The sequence below is a fragment of the Pipra filicauda genome, unplaced genomic scaffold (genome assembly GCF_003945595.2).
Source record: "Pipra filicauda isolate LSUMZ 115617 unplaced genomic scaffold, ASM394559v2 scaffold490_size440907_pilon, whole genome shotgun sequence".
Lineage (NCBI taxonomy): Eukaryota > Metazoa > Chordata > Aves > Passeriformes > Pipridae > Pipra > Pipra filicauda.
In genome coordinates, this window is record NW_024104632.1 from 387,465 (window position 1) to 406,998 (window position 19,534).

At 41.3% G+C, this 19,534-nt stretch overlaps 1 protein-coding gene across 2 annotated transcripts in view; it reads right to left on the reverse strand.

The window, feature by feature from the left end:
- The window catches only part of LOC113993201 (cadherin-6), a 109,284-nt gene extending 90,006 nt beyond the window's left edge, over positions 1-19,278 (reverse strand). The window contains exon 1 of one of the 2 annotated variants that reach the window (XM_027731147.2): positions 19,089-19,278. The gene's annotated coding sequence lies outside the window, so the exon portion shown is untranslated. Of the gene's footprint in view, positions 1-18,707; positions 18,796-19,088 lie in introns of those variants that run through there. The other variant, XM_027731148.2, reaches the window with a different exon arrangement.
- Between the last annotated feature and the right edge of the window lie 256 nt (positions 19,279-19,534).

Sequence of the window (19,534 nt, forward strand, 5' to 3'; positions counted from 1 at the left end):
GACCTCTTTAAATGAGCTCCAGTTGCAATTTTGGCTAGGTTTTTATCTGCAGGCTATCATTTACAGGTACACTTAATTTTTAGAAAGCTGAGAGAAAAAGACATTCAGCAGCTTAGCCCAAGGAAACTGCCATTGAATGCTGCTTAAGCAATGACCAGTTGAAAGAATACAAACCAAGCTGTTACCACCCATTAAACTGGCAACATCCACTGTTGTTAAATCTATATTATAAACACGGAAGTCATTCAGAAACGCCTTATCTCTTGCATTAGAATGAGTAATCTATGGATTTTACGGAGATGGTATTTCAAGATCAATTTTTAATGTCAAGAACCTTAAGTTGAGGGTGGGTGTTCTTCCATAACCCTGCACGCTGCTAGTAACTAAGGTATCCACCACTGCTATTTAGTGTCTCTATATTTCTTTAAGACCATCCATGCCTGAAGCATCCATTGATAGGGAAGCTCATCTACACACCATCCCTTACAAGGAAAAGCAAAATTGCCTTCAGCAATGTGTGCTGGGCAAGCTCAGAAATGCCATGAACTTGTTGTTTGGAGCTTGGCCAAGACAACGGAATGCTCTGCTCGTTTCCAAAGTTCGTTTAATGCCTACAACTTTGTTGGTTAATAGTTCCCTCTTATCCAGAATGACTTTGGAATCTGGTGGACAAAGGTAATTGCATCACCATGTCCTGGAACCCCCAAGGAGCAGCTCCAGGGCAGCCACACAAGAGCCTGGAGAGCTGTCGGTTCAGTAGTGAGAAAGCACAACACACACCATTTAGTTACTTCTTAGAAAGTATCTGCCACCACCTCTTCCATGTAGTGGACTTAATTCCTGGAAAGTGTTACTGGCTGAAGTTAAAGATGACATTGAAACGGGAATTTTCCCTTTAAAGTTCTTCTACAAGTATGTAAATGCAAAAAAACATGGATGATGCTTTTTCCTTTGTTTCTAGACAACTCATTAGAAATGGGAAATTTTTTAAGTATTTAAAAAAAGCTATCTTTATTCCCACAAGATAAAGTATGAGGTTATCTATTATCTGTTGCTATGATCAGGTTAATATTACAAATCTGTTTTTCCCCCTGCAATCTTATTTCTTTTTGTTCAAGTAATTAATATTTTGTGACATCACATAATTCAAGGAAAAAACACAAGATGACTCTGCTACAGCAGCACAGCAGAGCAGCAGAGATTTTCTTTTCTTGCTCTGCAGCATGTAACTGAGAATGCTTTAGGTTTTAGTCAGCTTTCTTTAAATCTGTGGCCGTTAAAAAAATATTTTCCCAACCCTTTTCCTGCGACCTTTCACAAACAGACAAAGGTAGAAGTTCCTGTAGCCCTGTGTCCCCTTTGCACCAACACAGCTGAAGCAAAGGCAATGCAGGCGAGGTACAAATCTCTCCTGAGCAGGTAGGTGTTTGTAGGGAAGTTTGGATGTGTGCCATCTCCAGTGAGGAACCTGGGTGCATAAGGTTACAAAGGGATTACTCTAAAGCCGCTTCCTTCTGTCTTGTAATCCAGCGAATTCCTATCCCAACACAGCAGTTTATTACAATAAGAGCACAATCTAGCATCTTTCTGCACATACTATTATTACTGAATATATTGTAATTAGTTCCTGCCTGTGAAGCACTTGGACACAGAGGAACATGCAAGTGTTAAGTGTTACAGTCATTATCATTCACCTTTACTTGATACATTTCTGTTTTATTAGGCCACTTGTGACCAAGGCATCTGTGTGTCTTTGGCCAGGTTGCATACGGGTGGGCCAGTGAGACCACAGGAATAGAAATGTGGAGTGCCAAAATGTGCCTAGCTCCAGAAAACTGAGAGATAAGTTTGCTGGTAATGTAATAAGCAATTAGTTAGCAAGGAAGTAATAATTTACTGCAGTTAAATTTACTGTATTGAAAACCCCAAGTCTCCAAAGAAATCATAAGTTGGATTGACTTAAAAATAACTTAAGATTTTTCTTTTATATTTTTCCTTTGTTAGACTTCATTTTTGAAGGCTTTCTATATATGCAAAAGCTACAGATTTAACTTTTTTAGTAAAATCCCTGTATAATAACATATTTACCTTAACAGGTCAGAGCTTTAAGGAAATAAATGCTAAGAGTGGACAACATTGTAATGACATACATAGTAAATTTTGATATGAAACAAACACCAGCAAAAAACTAAAATACAAAATATTAATTGCTTCTAGTCACATAAGCTGACAATAATTTCATTAGAATCTATGTGTAAAATCTCAATCTTGCAAACTCATAGAAGTTCACTGAAAATGTCACCAGGATCTCCAGTGGAGAGGAAGGACCAATTTAAGTAAGAGTGAATGTAGGCCCTGTCATTTGACCAGTCTAAATGACAGAAAACAGGAACATGTCCTGTTATAAATTTCATTTGGTTTTGCTTTGCTTTTTCCTTGGACGATTACTGATGTGTCTGCCTGATGAACTGAAACTTAAAGGCTGAGCTTTAGATCTGACTTGGAATTAAGTGGAAGAAAAAGATGTCTGCATGAGATGAACAGATATATGCATTCTAGATACATATACATCTATTTGTGTGAGGGCAAAATCGGTTCTACTTAAAATTACATGCCATACGGTCTCTTTTTGCATGCCTGTGCTTCTGTTAAGGTGCATGTCTACAAAGTTTGTATACTCAGACAATCTTCAACACCCAGCATCCAGGTCTGCAAAAACCTATTTAAGTGAGTCACCACTGGCTTCATGAAATACTTTTTCCATTGCAAATTTGCAAGTCATTTGCTCTGGGGCATACAGATCTTAAAAAGTAGTGATTAAATGCACTTCAGGAAAAAAAATTAACTCAGCATGAGTAAAATCACTCATGAAAGGGAGAGAGGGCACTGACACTTAAACCTTGAGTTACCCAATTCCTTTTCAGGATGGGTCGTTGCAAAACTGTAAGTATCTTTTCTGCCCCCTTTCCCGTTCCTCCTCCATCATAGAAGATATCACAAGTCAAAGTTTTACAATTTAAACATGTGGCCTAAAGTGGGTATATACACTGCAAGTCTTTCACCACACGAGTACAATGGGAGAAAAGTGAATTCCACTCTGAGATAAGAGACTCCCCTGTATGCAGATACGAGGAAACACAGGCTGCAGGCTCTGAGTAACTCAGGGTCCCAAAAGTTCGAGGTATCTTCCCATGCCTGTCTCCAGGGTAAACAGATACCTCAGAATGAGCCCTTTTTTTCCCCCCCCTTTAAATCTGTCTGCTGATTCTGCAGTATAGACACTGGCAGCTGCAGAGGCTGAAGGCTTTTATCTGTCTACAGAACAGTTAATGGATTAACAGCAGCAATGAGCGTTTATTCAGCCCAGCCCACCAAGGAGCCTAGAGTTCACTTTGCAGTGCCATGCTCCACACCACTTCTGCTACTGGTTCATGGGCCAGTGCCACCGAAGTTCTCAACAGATGATGCTATTAGTACAACCCACTACTACAACCCACTGTTTATTTTTTTTCTGTATGAAAGGGAATTAAATAATTTGTTTTGCTTACACAGTCCTGTGAAGAGCCATTAGGTGGTACTAATGGTGCTTTTGACTGCTGGCATCTGTTCTAGATGGAGTTTGAGTAGGGGCCTTGAAGGTAGAGGGCTTTCAAAATGCCCTTTGCTTGCCAATCCCCTGAGGAATAACAGCAACGTTGGTATCAACATACTGAAAGATGCGTGATACCAGCCAGCAAGCCAGGTGCTCTCAATGGCAGAGTAATAGTTTATTGAAAGAGACAGGCATGTGAGAGTGAGCTGTGAAGATACTGAATTTCTTTAATGAGGCCGTTTAAACATTCTTACTGAACTACCTTGTTCAAGTAGCATTATTTAAAAACTTTTGGAGTGTGTTCTGTTCTGTCCAAAAATATCCTTCCTCCAGAGGCATTTATCAATCCCCCATATTGTGGGAAAAAAGATAAATGCTAGGAGTCTTTTTCTTTTTGAAAATAGACAGAATTTTAAAGGTAATACACAATTCTATTCTTTACAGATTGTCACCATTCTACATTTCTTGCACTGACAGTCCTGTATTTTTTTCCAGTGCCAGTGGCCTGAATAGTAATGGTGTAGCACAAGCCAGGCTGTCACACACTACTCCTCCTGAGTAGGACTCAGGGTAAAATGCTCATTCTTGTGTCTAAAAGAACTGGGGTTGTAATTTTAATCTTTTTATTGTTTTTGTTTTTCTGACAGAGGGAAAAAAATCCCACAGACAACCAAAATACCCCTTCTGGTGTGAGATGGTCCCAGATCCTTTTCCCTCTTTGCTTATAGCTTTTAAAGAGATTTCTGCAAGGAGCTAGGATTCAGCTTCCTATTTTTGGCACAGTGTCCACGCTTCTGACTTTGCATGGGAAGGGTAAGAACTGAGAAAGCAAAGCTGAGTATTTATATTACAAGGTATGTGAGCTGTGCATAGAGCCAAGCAGCTAAGAAGTGCAGAAGACTTGCAGTGCATAGGTATACACCCTGTTCTGCACAGTGGACAACAACCAGAAGGCTGCCTCTGTGAAAACGTACTCCCTCCCTCTGGCATCCGTTCAGGCATGCAGAAACAATGCACAGCCAAAATGCTCCAAAGCATCCTTTGCTTTGCAGTCGCAGAGGCCGTACATCAGCTGGTAAAGGCGATGACAGTTCCTTAAAGTTACTGGAGTTAGACATGGATTTACTCCCAAGTAAGAACTTGGCTGAGATTCTTTTTTTGCTTTTTTAATGCATTAACAGATGGCAAATACACACTGAGCACAGACAAACTACTGGTTTTTGAGGGCAATGGTTGCTTGCAATGCTAATTTGGGGCTCTATGTTTATGCAAGCTAACCTGGAGGGACACATTTCAGAGCTGGGCTGAAGCAGCAGAAAGACTCAAGCAGCAAAGTGCGGAATACCAGTAACCCATTTAAAGCTGGGGTGTGTGAATGCAGGGTTGGGTGTCTGCTCATTCTGATGAGATTTAGAGAACAAGGCAGGAGTATATGTTAAGAGATCACAACTTCATGCATTCCCCTCAGTCAGTCATGTCAAGATGAGGCCATCTGCACAACTTTCATCATGGGAAGGTATTTGGCTTTATGGCTTGGACTCAGGCTAGCTGACACTCCACTGCAAGTTGATATCCACATGTTCTCCTAGAAATGACGTCCACATAAGAACATTTTAGAGCGTTATTGTGTGGTAGAACTCTACTAGTAACAAGCATCCAAAAGCAGAGGTTGAGAGATGTTTACAAACCAGGTGTTGACACACTGTTTTCATCTAGCAGTTCTTTTGATGAATACGCTATGTCCATGCTTTTCTGACAGAGGGAAAAAAATCCCACAAACAACCAAAATATCCCTTCTAGTGTGAGATGGTCTCAGATTCTTTTCCCCTCTTTGCTTATGGTGACAAACTGTGGTAACATAGCCAGCATTTCCCTTAAAACTCTGTTAAAACTTGCTGCAGAATGGAACCTGGCAAAACCACAAAATACCTATTGGCCAAGGTTGAACAGTTTATCTAGTTCAGACTGTGCAGTCAAAAAATAGAAATAAAATGAAAAACAAAGCAAATAACAGGTCATTTTGCTGGCAACAGTCCTACCCACAAATACACTGGAAAAATGTGTGGCCCTGAGGGCAAAATTTATCCTGAGGACTACTGAAGTCACATAGTATGGTCTCCCCTGACCTCAAGGAGCTCCCAGAAAATGTTTTGTACCTCACTTTTTATTTCCTAGTTCTTTCTCTTACTTTCTTTAAAGAATTGTGATATCCTACATTAGGCCTGATACTGTGCTGTTTCTCCACATAAGACTGTGTTATGGTCAGACCTAGTGGTTGGGTTTTTTTCTATTTCAGATTCATTTAAGGGAACCAAGTAGCCACTGTTGTGACGGAAAAATCACTTTGACCTCACGTGAAAATTCTGTACACAGAAGACTTTAAAACCATTCCAGTGGCTACAGAATGAATCATAATACAGTAGGCATACAGCTATCTTTTTTAATAAGTATGCTTTAACTGGACAAAAGCACAGCTGACATGTTTAACTTACACATCTATTACAGGGCAGAACTCAACCACTCTGTTCTAATATGATTTCCTGTGAAGTTAGCCGTATTTTGGTCAAATAATCCTGCAGCTAAGACTGATTTCTCTGGACGTATTTGCCAGCTGGGACTCTATTAGGTTAGAGCACTGCTTCACACAATTAGGACTTGTAGACACTAATGCCATACAAATAAATATATGTTGCTGTAGAATAGTTTTGATGAATAATTCACTACACAGATTAAATATGAACTATTCACTTGCACTGTTGGTTGCTGTGTCTCTGGCCACAGAAGTCCCGTGATACCATTCCTGCTCTCTGGCTGCGTGGCTGAGGAGTTTTTAACAGGAGAGGGAGGAGAGGGTGGGGAAAGTTGACCGCTCTCAGTTTCTGGACATGTCCACTGTTGATAATTTATTCACGCATTTTCTTCCGTTTCCTTGGTCTGGTTTTTCAGCTCATATTTATCATTACAGCTCCCTGGAAATCAATGGAATAGTATTCAATTGTCCTCTTTTAACTGAAACTATGACTATATAAAATTTTAGTCACAACTAAAGAAAAAGCTAGAAACCTTCGGTGTAGTTAATCCAGCATCTAAGGGCCTTATTCCTCATAGGTACTCCTTCCTGATTCAGCACAATCTTTTGAGCATTTGTTTAAATCCCACTGACAGTAATAGCCCACAAGCACATGCCTAATGCAAGCATCACAAGACTTTGACTGCAGTTCTCAGAGTCCTCCTAACAGCAGATTCTTGAAAGACCAAGACAAAAACTAAGCTATTGATTAAAAGAAAAGCCATGGACATGTTGAGAGTTCAAATAAAGTAATGAAAATGCTTAAATATCAACATTTCTTTAGAGCCTTTTAGTGTCTTACTGACTAGATAAGCTCAAGAAGACCAAAATAACATCTCCCTTGCTGTGAGCCAGTGGACCTCATAGCCCCTAGCTGACAATCTTTTCCCTTAGCTCTACAGGCTATGACCACCACATCCAGCCCTTAGTGAAATGAGTGTTAAATCCACTGAAGAGTATCAGAAATGAAAATACGCAAGGGGAAAAAAGAAAATATGCCACACAATTTTCTGAAGCAGCTGAACTCAGAGAAGACAGTCAAGGGGGGGGTATTAGGTCAGTTTGAAAATAGATAACAGAACAGGCCATTGTTATTATTTTATATTTGAACACTAAACAAAAAAAACCCAATCAATCAAAAATAGCTTTGCCAGAAGTAGAATAAATTCCACTCTGTTCCACTAAGCTGTACATCTTTGGCCTGATTTCATACACAGGAGAGTGAGCAAAGTTTGGCCAGCAGATTTACTGGTATCTACTCACCACCTCTTTCCCATCTGATAGCATGCTCCTTTCTGGGCTGCCTCAGTAATATCAAAAAGCAACAGCTCCTGGTCTGCTGCATCCCAGAACATGGCAGGAGGATCATCCCCTGACCTCTCTCCTAGCAGCAGTGGCCCAGCAGCAACCTCAAAAGCAAGGCTGGGAGGCTTACAGGAAACTAAAACACTGAGAAAGTGTTGCTACTAGTTGCACAAAGTAAATGTCAAAAAGGAGAATTCCTCTCTGGGCAGGTATGTCAGGCAAGCCTTGCTCATGTACATCTGAATTTCATTCTCCAAAGTAATGTTAGCTTGACAACGTTCAGCTCCTGGTCTTGCAGATCCCAGCCTGACTGCTAAGTGCAGATCACCCTCTGCCCCTATGGACTTCAGGGACAGTAAAGAGCAACTGAATTCAGAATGAGACAAAAGCCACCATTTTCCAGGATCAAGCCCATCACAGGACACAAGACGCCAGTTTTCCCTCTGACACACGAGGGGATGAGGTACTAACATATCAGCACAACAAACTGGTGCTTGCAACGTTCACGCATAAGCAATATTTCAGAGGCCGCAATAGTAATAATAAAAATAATAAATAATGAAAATAGAAACCTGGGTATGGTTTCTCTTAGATGCAAATTAAGATTTAAATATAAAAATGATAGGCTTCTGCTAATCCTTCTTAGGAAGTCATAAATTGTTAATCAGACCTTAGGCAGTGTTGTTTAATACCAACTTTAATAAAATAGCTGCCTGAAGCAGAAAGACAGTTGGGATCCTGACTCTAAAACTTTGGTAACCTCATCCACTTTTTTGTAGCCTGAGGCTCTTAGACTACTATTGATACCAACTCCTTTGAAATATGCTCATTTTTTAGGTTGCTAAATTATTAAACACCTTATTAGTTAAAAGATTAGATGGAAAAAAGTCATCTGTATGAGGGAGAATGGATTGGAAGAGGAAGGAAAAGTTGAGGGAATATTTACATAAAAGATACAGCTCTGTTGTTGATATACAGATGTAATCCATAATCCATAATTCATTTAAGAAATAAACCCTTCAAATTACATCACAACGCATGACAAATTGCTACTGTTGAGCTATTCTACAATAAATTACATGGAATCCTTCCTGTCAAGAGTAAATTTTGTTTGAGACTAAAAAAGCAATGTCACCACAAGGTTATTTCCCCTGTTGTTCCATAGGATTTGTCTATCACAAACCATATCTCACATTTCCATCATGTACTTTGACTGGGGTAGAAAAAGTTCCCTTGTATGGGGTAACTGCAAAGTCTCCCAAATTAACTGCTTTGCAAATTGCAAGAAAAGGGGAAAGGAAGAAAAAGGATAATGTTTCTTCCTCATTAATCCTTAATACTATTTGTCAGTTAGGTGAGCAGATCTTTAGACTAAAAAAATAAGAAACAGTCATTTCCTGAAGTGTATGTCCACAGAAGCTTGTTAGCATGCTAATTGTTTCATTTAATATGCAATACAGAGCATACTTAACACTTTGAAGTGCTTATTCATGATGTCATGGATATTAGTGTATATTTCTTAATTACACAACAGAACAATCTTTCCCCTTTTCAACCTACTCTTTCTGCTGCTCTGATTGGTTTCTCTAACTAGCTAGAATAATCATTTTGCTGCACAGAAGTAGAAAAGGAAAAAAAGAAAGTAAACAATTTTAAAAGCCATTTTAATTTAATAACAAATTGGGAGCTGTACTTTGTGTTAAATTAGCACTGCAAGCCTCATATCAATTCAAAGCAAGGTTCCCTGTTCGTTACCACTTAATTAATCCGTCCTGTTTCCATCTAAATGAAAAGTTTTCTCTCTCTTCCCTATCATCTCTAATATCTCATTTCAGGCAGCACATCAAGTTAATCTTGCTTACATTAGCAACTTATTTCTAATGGCTCAGCTTAGTTATTTACAATAATTCATCCTATCCCAGCTTGCAGCTGAATCCTGCTTGCTCTCTTAGCTTTGTTCAGACAGTTGGAGTCAATGGTAAAACAGCAAATGTAGAGCAAGCCCCATACTGCACTGTCTGAGGACAAAGACCTACTTTCAACACACTGAAGTCTACTGAACTTTTGGCCTTCTAATGTGCCTTGTCTTCCCAGAGGCAACATGGTGCTGAGAGACTTGGTTTAGATATGGACTTGAAAGTGGTCAGCTAACTGTTGAACTTTACGATCTTAGCCGTCTTTTCCAATCTAAAAAATTCTGTGATTCTAACACGCACAGAGCTGGGAAAAGGATCATTATCTTATAAAACAACAGATGAGCATGAAACAGTTCCATGGAAGATGAGAAATTTGTAAGGGAAGGAGAATATGGAAAGTTGGGTGGTACCTGAAAACATGTCCTCATTACCCTTTATAGAACACATCCTGTGAATAAAGCTGGGATAACCATGAGTCCTGCACTACCATCAGTAGTGTACATAAAAAATATCAAATATTCCACCATGTCACCTTTGAAGTAAGTGAAGAATGGGACTTGAAGCACCATCTGATTGAGTATCTCCTTCTTATGCTGACCTTGCTATTCCTGCTGGAATTCCAACTGGAAACTGCTGCCACTGCCATAATGTCATATTTTCTACCACCACATTAGCAAAACACACTAACTCTGAGACTTAACAAAAGACCTCGGATTGTATCAACCTGGTGCCAGTCAAACACTTACTGAAGCTGCAAATCACTGGTATGCCCTAGTCTATGCATTTGGCCTGCTCACTTCAGCTTCCAGAAGTAAGTTTTCTGGCTGCTCCTGGCACTGGGATGCCTGCCCATGTTAGGATGCCTGTTGTTAACAGTGAAACCTCCCCCAGAAGCACCACGGCTCCAGTAGCTCTGTCTGTAGTGACCCACAGCCTCTGAGAATGTAACAGATACTTGCTCGTGTCAGGGTTAGAAACTAAATCTGCACCTGAGGGGCCTGCATCAAATGGAGGCTGGTTTTAATGCCAGTCTGACAAACATATATATGTATGTAATAAACACAACACACACTTAACATTAAATGACCATTCCAAGAGAACAACACCTGGGGTTCCTAAGGAATCCAAGTATTTACTTTTGCTCATCCAGGATTCAGGATGTTATTGAAACAGGAAAGAAGGGTGTGCAGCATATTTTAACCTTCTAGATTTGCAGCAATCAGCTTCTGACCTCACATTTACCATCCTGGTTGAAATTACAACCTGTTGCTAAGGAAAACTCTGTCATACATTTAAGTAACTCTGATATCAAGTAGCTTTGAGATATCTGACAAATCAATTACAGTGGCTTAATGAAGACATGCTTCAGAAATCCTGCAAAAGAGACCCCACCACGTTACGATATGGTAATACATTTTATTTAATAGCAATATAAATTATATCATGTAAATAATGTCCTGAGAAAAGTAGGAGCCTGTTTTTGTGTTGTTTTCTTGTGGTCTTTTTTTTTCCAAGAGGAAAAGAAGTCCTTCTTAAATCTGTTTCTGATGGAAAACGATGATTTGAAAAGCACTGAATTTCAAAGCTGCTCGAGATTAGATGGTCTGCAGAATTGTGCTGATAGCCGTAAATATTAATAATTATGACACACTGGGCCAGCTTTTTTCTTCAGAAGCTTATGCCCTGCTTCCTCTTAAGTGTAGATGACCTGAAGACACAGGCACCAGAAGGAAGAATCTGAGCTAAGACTTGGTTTTAGAGATGCAACACACAGTGACACTTGCACAATGGAAGGATGCTCCCGCTCTGTTCCAGTAGACCGAGCCAGCAAGTGAAAATCTCAGTCCAGTCCTATGCATCCCTTCTGCAACTGCCCCCAGCCGCTGATGAGAGCTGAAGGATAGCAGAGAATCCTTCTCCATGCTGTACAAATGATCTAGGGCTATGTCGCTGAAGGGGATTCAATGGGAAATTATGATTATTCCTTGCACAGGTTTTTTATCCATCCCCATTTTGCCTAGTCTAATATTCAGGGATACCAAGAATACAAATAGTTGGAGGTCATGTTGTGGTCACCATGGAAATAATTGCAAAGCTGTAAATACTTCATTACAGTATCCTGACATCTTGATCCAGAACAGGACTTAAGTATTGGAACAGCCTTGTGGACTTCAGTGCAGTTTATTGGTATGTTTAAAAGCAAACTGCTCTGGGACCAGGTATGATAAGTCAGAGAGATAGAAGAACATGCTTTGTTTATAGCAGAAATAACTTGGTAATTATCAGCAGTGAGAAGGGAAATACCATAGTAGGGCATTGATATTATTTAGACTTAAATGGAGTTTACATGAAATAGAGAGTTTTATAAAACCGGTTGGCACAGCATGAATTGCTTAAAGGGATGTGCCTGCTGGACTTAAAAGATGCTTCTGCATCTTTTTCCCTTTCAACCCTGACAGATAAATTGAGCACCAATTTCACAAAAGAAATTTGCTCCCCAAAAGAGATTCTAACTATATATTCCTACTCTGTGATCTGCCAAAGCACTCTTTGCACTGTGCAAATGAGGAAATAGGTTCTCTTGAATTCTTGCAGTGGTTGATCAATTTGCCAGGCCAGCTCCAAAAGCATTAGGAATAGTAGGTGGCACACAGTTCAGAACCTGGTACTACTTCAATCTAAACTGGTCATATAACTTGTAAATTAAATGAGTCTTTTTTTAAAGTGCCTTTTTCTACTTCTCCCTCTATTTTATTTACACTAAGATCAATACCCATGTCAGGGGTATTGGTGTACACCATGTCCTTATTCAAGTTACTTCCCTTTGGCTCACCTTCATATCTATGCGCTAGGAATACTACTCCTTAGATGTTTACAAAGCAGGGGTGCTTTGAAATGAATTCATACAGGCACGGACGTGAACAAGAGATAGTGTGGTGTAACCTCTGGCTGCCCCAAACCACGGGCAGCAGCATGCAGAATAGGCAGCATTTTATAAGACCTTTTTTTGATCCCCCTCTCTCCCACAGGCATAAGTAGGTGGAAATGCATGAGGCAGGGAATGGTACAGAAACAGTACAGCCCAATTGGGCCAATGCAGATAGGAAGGTCATCACCACCTTGCTTGGGGACAGCTCAGATTACTTTCTCCCGGGAATAAGATATTCAGTCTTGTCCTAGATGGCTCTGGAGCTACCCAGCCTCCCCTTTCCCCTCCACACAAAAACAAGGCTGAACAAACAGGCAAAAAACAACCAGAAAATCCTTTGGGGAACGTGTCAAAGCAGCTGCAAGGAGTCCTTGAGAAAAATAATTGGCTTTCTTTTGGTTGAAAAAAGAGACACAAATCTGACTTTTTTCCCCCCATCTGTTCTTTGATCAGCTCCAACAACTAGAGTGAGCAGGAGAGAGGCAGAAGGGTTAACTGAAAGCTATACTTGCTGTAAGATCCTGGTTCAGCATCCCTGATGTGCTATGGCCTCCTCATATGACCTTGTGCAGGTCACTCACCTCCGCTGTGATTTGCTTCCCCCTACTGTAAAACAAAGCCAATTATATAGGCCAGTCTCTCAGTGGAACTGTATGGTAAAGATGTGGAATTGTGGAAAACTTGAACAGCTTTTGAGTGAAGGCCCCATGTTGACATGTTGATCAACTATTCTTTGTCCATTCCTTGAAGCAAGATTCCCAAATGTCCACAAAGCATCTTACAATGACTGTTTTATTAAGTGGGGTTTTTTTCTTTTTTTTTTGTAGGCTACTATAACTATTGCATTTTGGTTTTGTCCATGAAGTTAGTTTTGTCAAATAATGATTGCCAGACTAATGACACCCTAAAGTTAAAAACCACCAGGCACTCAAACAGAATCAATTCAGTAAGGTAACAGATTTCACCTGAATCCTTAGGGTAAAACTAAAAGTAACCGTGCTTTTAATTATTTTTGTTACAGTATTGGATCTAGGGGAGATTACTGAAGAGGACACATGTACACCTTTCTAAGGGAGAGGGCTTTCCCGTGGGTGGGAATGTCAGCACAGAGGTTGGCCCCTGTGCTGCTTGGTGTCAGCACCCCAGCTGGGACCCACAGTCACATATGGTTCTTCTACCACCCCACAGCCTCTCATGCAGGTCTGGATCACCATGACCTTCAAGAATGTTAAGTGGAGATACCATCAGAGGCAAGTATTTTCTTTGAGTTTGGTGGTACCTGCACAACAAAGCAGAGCTACATGCTAATGATTGTGTTGATTAAGCAGCCTTTGTGCTCATAGAAACTATTAGTTGCCAATTGAAATGCACCAGGCAGGGAGTAGGAAGCTCTGTTTTACACCAGACAGGCACGCACCTGCAGTACCTGGGGAAACCTGACTAGTGTTTAATTTCAGTGCTAATTTTCAATTCCTGCTGACCCTTCTCCTAGGTCCTCCTGCTCTGGCTCTGTGATTAGATGCAGAAGTGGGAATGCTGGAAAGATACACTACCTATTATCTCACAGGCAGCTGTAAACATTACAGCAAGATAATGAAATTAGTTTAGCTGGGAGGAATTACCGTACCCAGATAGTACAGGACTGATCTCATTCATAAAGTCCTCTCTTCTGTGCATTGCAGTGTGTCACTAGGGAAGAGCTGAGGGGTTATGATGGGTATTTATGTTGCAAATCAAATCTAATAGTCACATTCTGGCTAGAATTAAGTACTTTCTGACTATATATAAATATATATGCATATCGTGACAAGACAGGCTAATTAATCCATAAAATATTTGCCCACAATGCCAAAATAAAGCTATTATTGAACAGGCTACTTAACACATAGCAAGGCTGGCACGGTTCCTGAATGAGACCAGATGGAAATGTATATGCACTTTTGTCTATGTGCCTGGCAAAGAGGAGAGTATGGAGAAGGTGTCTTATGGCTGGGCGTGAAGAAAGATAATGCAGTATCACTGCAATCTTAGATGTTTCAGCATGGTCCTCCTAAGTGCTCTGGCACCACCACAGTTAAGCTATTACTTCTTTGCTTAAAGCTTCTTTTTGGAGGTCCAACACCATAACTCATGAGGAACACCATGCTAGATGAGTCTCTTCCATCCTGACAGGGCTAACAGGTTCCCCTCAGCAGAAGGAGCTCCTCCTCTCCATCAGCATTCCTCCTCACCACTGCTAAAGGGGTCTTTTCTGATTTGTTTTGAAAGAGAAAAATACTCGGGGAGTGGGCAGCTGCACAAGACTAAATGTACCAACCAATAATATTAATTCACACCACTCTATAAAACAGTCCTGAATTACAGTTATCCTAGTTTCTTCTGGGAATGCTCTTGTTAATAAACAAACAAAAGCATAAAAACAAATACGTACAGTCTCTGTTTGGGCTTTTCAGTGCCAAGTGCACAAATAAAAATAAAAAAAGTGGAAGGCAATGGTGGCAACCAGCCACACCTGGAGTAAGTACAGGAGATGGTCATGGGTACAAGGAGGGATAACCCTGCCTGCAGTGGGGAGAGGAAGTCGCTGATGGGTGATGAGGATTAGGACCCACAGCAAGGCCCTGGAGAAGCTTAGGAACCTGAGCCTGGATGGACTCCCAACAGATATCAGCCAGTCACTGGGGAAGAACAAAAAAGCGACTCTTAGGCTGAGATTTACAGCATAGAAAGTCCAACCGGATGTGAAGCACTCCAAGTTTAAAAATGCTTTTATCCAGCACTCTCCCCACCTAGTTTCACTGCTACATCACTCACAGCATAACCCAGAGACGATTACTTTTTCTGCTGATGTTTTGCATTAATTATACATTCTTCAAGGGTGTTTTTAAAACTCAGACAGGGAGTAATAGTTTGCCCTGTACCTTTTGTTAAGCAATAAAGACAGACAACAGCTGGGTTTCATCGTACTAAACATTCCCTCCACATCTCCTCTCTCCCCATCCCAAAGGAAACGAGATATACCCCTCCCCTCACAAAGCATAGTTTTCCCAGACCCCTTGGAAAGGACTGCCATGACTAAGCAAGCATCATAGGCAAACTATCTGCTACTGGATTTTTATCTCAACTAGAACAAATTTAAACTTAAGAACGCTGCTTTTCCTGCAAGCTGAATCCTGCAGAGTGCTATAGAACCCTTCACTTCATGTGCAGGATGAGGGACTCACTTTAAAGCCCTTTTATGCTGAGAATGTCCTGAATTTGGCCCCACCATGGCAGTCAAGATACTCACAACTAAGTTTGTCAGCCCTATTTTAAGAGTAGTGAACACAATGAATTACTCATTAAAAAAAAAGAAAAAGGAAAAAGAAGCAACCCCCAAATGATGCAAATACTTTGAAGAAATCAGAACAGGTATTGGGTATTGCAGCTAACTAGGTCTTCAAGGAGTTAATGAAGAACTCTCTCTAACATCCAGCTTCCAAGGCAAAGCCTTCCCGCACACTTGTGATAATCAAAAGATACTGAAAACCAATTCTACTTCATTCTGGTATAACTGCGGCAGAGCCGCTAGAGGAGTTGCAACCATTACGTAAGATGAGGCACCACCACAGTGGGGCCTGCTGCTTCCAATGGATTCTAACCAGTCTTTTTTATAGATTTCAGCTACCTTTCATTTTAGGAATTAGCCACAATTTCCAAGGAGATCCACAAGCAATTTCCTGCACATCTTGAGCCATACTGCTGCAAGATTGCACTAGAAAGAGAACATAATTTAAAAGTAGTCAACAAAGGGCAGACGACACACTAAAAAGTTCCGTTAAGCAAGAGACAGAGACAACCATTTCATGTAAAAACAGATAAATGTCGATGCTCTCTAGATTTGCTTGACCACTACACAGAGCACAGGCATCCACTGGAAAACCCAAAAGTGGTTCCCTCCAAACCCCCAAATACTGCATGATTCTATTAACAAACAGCACATCAGTGTGCTGAAAACTTCTTCAGTCAAAGAAAAAATTATGTAGCAGACCTGAGAGGATAGTGGTCTGCAGGGAGGATCCTGCTCAGAGGAACCTAGTGTGCCCTTGAGTAGAGGGTTGTTCACTGAGAGGAGGATCTCAGCTAGTGACAGCACAGGCACATTTGTAACTTCTATCCAGTTCGCATTAGTTTCAAGATCTTCAGCAGAAAGCATGGGAAAAAATTCCTCATTTTTGAATGTGTGCATGTTTGGCTTTGAAGGAAGTCTCTCAACTAAATATTATTGAAACAGCAGATGGCAAAATGCAAACTTTATGAAAGGGAAGGCTGCCTTGAGCGGCAGGTTACCGTTTGCATGGAAGAGCTGTGCAAGGTAAGGAGAGGGAGAAAGAGAAGAGTCAGAAGTTGAGACGCGTATTTCTAGCTGAACAACTTGGTTAGAAAATGATGACCATGTCTATAAACGTAATCTTTCATGTGCTGGCATGGAGATATGAAAGAGCTGTGAACTGGTGTGAAAACTAAAATACCTAGAGGGACTAATAAGTCCCTACGGGGATCCCAGTTCCTTAAATGCCTGCAAGGGATAATTGCAGAGAACTGCAACAGGACTGAATCAATGCCATTTTCCCCGGAAAATAAATTAAAAAAAAGTACTGCTGCCTCCGATTACGTTATTTTGAAAAGACTGGCTACTTTCCTCTTCTCTCCCCCAGCTCAAAAGTCCACTGCAATCCACTAGAAATATGTCCAGAAGATTATGGTGCAGCTGAAAGCCAGAAGCATATGAAATTATATATTTACTGGTGCTGTGTCAGATAATATCTGAGAGGAGAGGTAACAGGGATTCAGCCTTACAGTCCTTATTAGCATTTTTGGGCTGTTTAAAGGAGCTATCTAATTGTATCATTGTTGCCAGGTCCTTAAAACTGTATATATCCATGATAAAGGAATATACTTAATCTTGATCACAAGGCTCCAAGCCCTACCTGACTGTCCTGTGACATGCAAACTTATTGCCTTTAAACAGGAATCAGAAAAAAAGAAATAGCGATGCACCATTACCCATAGCATTATATTGCTCAGGAACAGATGTTAATCAATTTTATGGAATGTTTTAAGTAACATGCAAGCACTTTTGCACAGAACTGTCTGCATAATAGAGATTTCAGCCACGCAAATACAGGAGATAAGCCTTTATCTTGACTGGGAGAGTTATGTCTATTTTGATTAAAACGAAAGGGGTTGCACATTCAAGCAATTTTATTCCCTTGGAAGTATGTCATTTCCAGGCTGCTATTACATATGGTCCTGTGACAAAAGGGAATGGAAATAACCTTGCTCTTTATTGTAATGTTCTCCTTGTGCAAATGTTCATGCACATAACTCATGAACTACACATGTAGGATGTCCATTCCATCCTCACAGATTCCTGAATAGACAAGAACTGCACTCTTTATTTCAGCTGTGCTAGAAGAACAGTACATTTGGAGAAAGGACTGACCTTACACTCTGTAAGTAATCTGTGCTGTACAATCTCTCATGCAGTACCAACAGAACTTTAAAATCCCACATCACCCACAAGTACAAGGAAAAAGGTGCCCCATCATCTCGATTCATATAAAAGTAGTAGCTGTGCCATCATGCTGGGAGTAATTCTGGTCATTAAACTTCTTGGTCCTTGAATGTCATCAGGAGTTATTTAGGCAACCATCCACTTGCACTTAAAAAGTACTGCATTTAACTCTCCATAAAATATGGATTTTATTGCAGCAGTGACAAGACTCCTTTCCACTGACACTGACCTCTACTGCTATTGCTTATCTCTTGACTCAACCTTTTGCATGAGAATGCACACATGTAGTATGCATACTGGTTTCCCTATGTGTGCATATAAGTAGGTGGTACATACATATGAATACATAAATAGTTTAATCTACCTGATATACAAAATATGTTACCAGCTCCTTAGAAACATTTACTACATAACCAAATTCAGTGCTTTCTTTCTGCAGTTATAGAACTTCTCTTCTGTAAAAATGCTTGTACGCCTACCTTCTTACTTCCCACCACCTCCACCACTTCCCAACCCCTTCCTTTATCAAATAAAAGACTTCACATTTGTCAATTCCTGTAACGTCCTCAGATCTGCCCGCTCTGCCCCCTTCCTTTCGCTGAGGGAGCGCCTCATTTCAACTGTGCTCTACATTCAGTTCTGCACTTTGCCTCGGATTCTGCTCATGATCCGAAGGCTTTTGCCCTGTATTCATGTCATAGCAAGTAAGCAGTGTCAAGAAATCCAGACAGACTTTTAAAATTATTATTATTTTCTAGTTATTCATTGTTCTGTTTTTGTTATTACTATCATTACAATTGTTCTCTTCCAAGCACACACGACCCTTCTCCCGCTCTCACCACCGCTCCTCGCCCGAAATGTCTTGCTGGCGATAACAATCCCCAGGAAAACGCCGCATCCCTTCGCCTGACTTCCAACGCCAGCAAATGTGGTCCCCACACGCCCCTGAGCGCCGGGCACACCGCGGAGCCCCGGGTGTGTGTGTGGGGGGTGTCACCCCAGTGCGGCAGTGGGGGGCAGAGCCCTCCGCAAGACAGCTGCCAACTTTGCAAAATAAGTGTTGTCATCCCCTCCCCCCCCACTAATTAGCATTCCCAATAAGCACGGCAAAAAGAAAAAAAAAAAAAAGAAAAAAAAGGAAAAAAAAAAAAAAGAAAAGAAGGTAACTGGCTGGTGGCAGCTGGAACTTGCCCCTACAGCGGTGCAGAGCATCTACTTACCGGCACGCAGGGGCGGCGTGGCCGAGCCTCACCCGGGTCGGCGGTGCGGCTCCCCAGCCCCTTCTTCCACTGCTCAGCCTCCCCGCCTCGCACTAAGTCTCCCGCTCGGCCAGCAGCACTTTTTAACTCCGGCATGCAGGCAGCCCGAGCCGATGGGGCTCTCTATCTGATTGGTTTCCATTCACTGCTCCTGATTAATAAAAAAAAAAAAAAAAAAAAAAAAAAAAGGAAGAGGGGGAGGAAGAAGGGGGGGAGGAAGAAGGGGGGGAGGGGGGGGGAAGAAAAGCCAAACTCCTCCCTCCTCGCTCGCCTCCCTGGCAGGCGCACACACACACCCGCACACACACGCACCCGCACCCCTGGCGCCGGCGCTGCGGCTGCCGGGGCCGCCGGAGCTGCCGCACTGGGGCCGTGCGGGCGCGGACCAGGCGCGCAGCGGGCGCGGA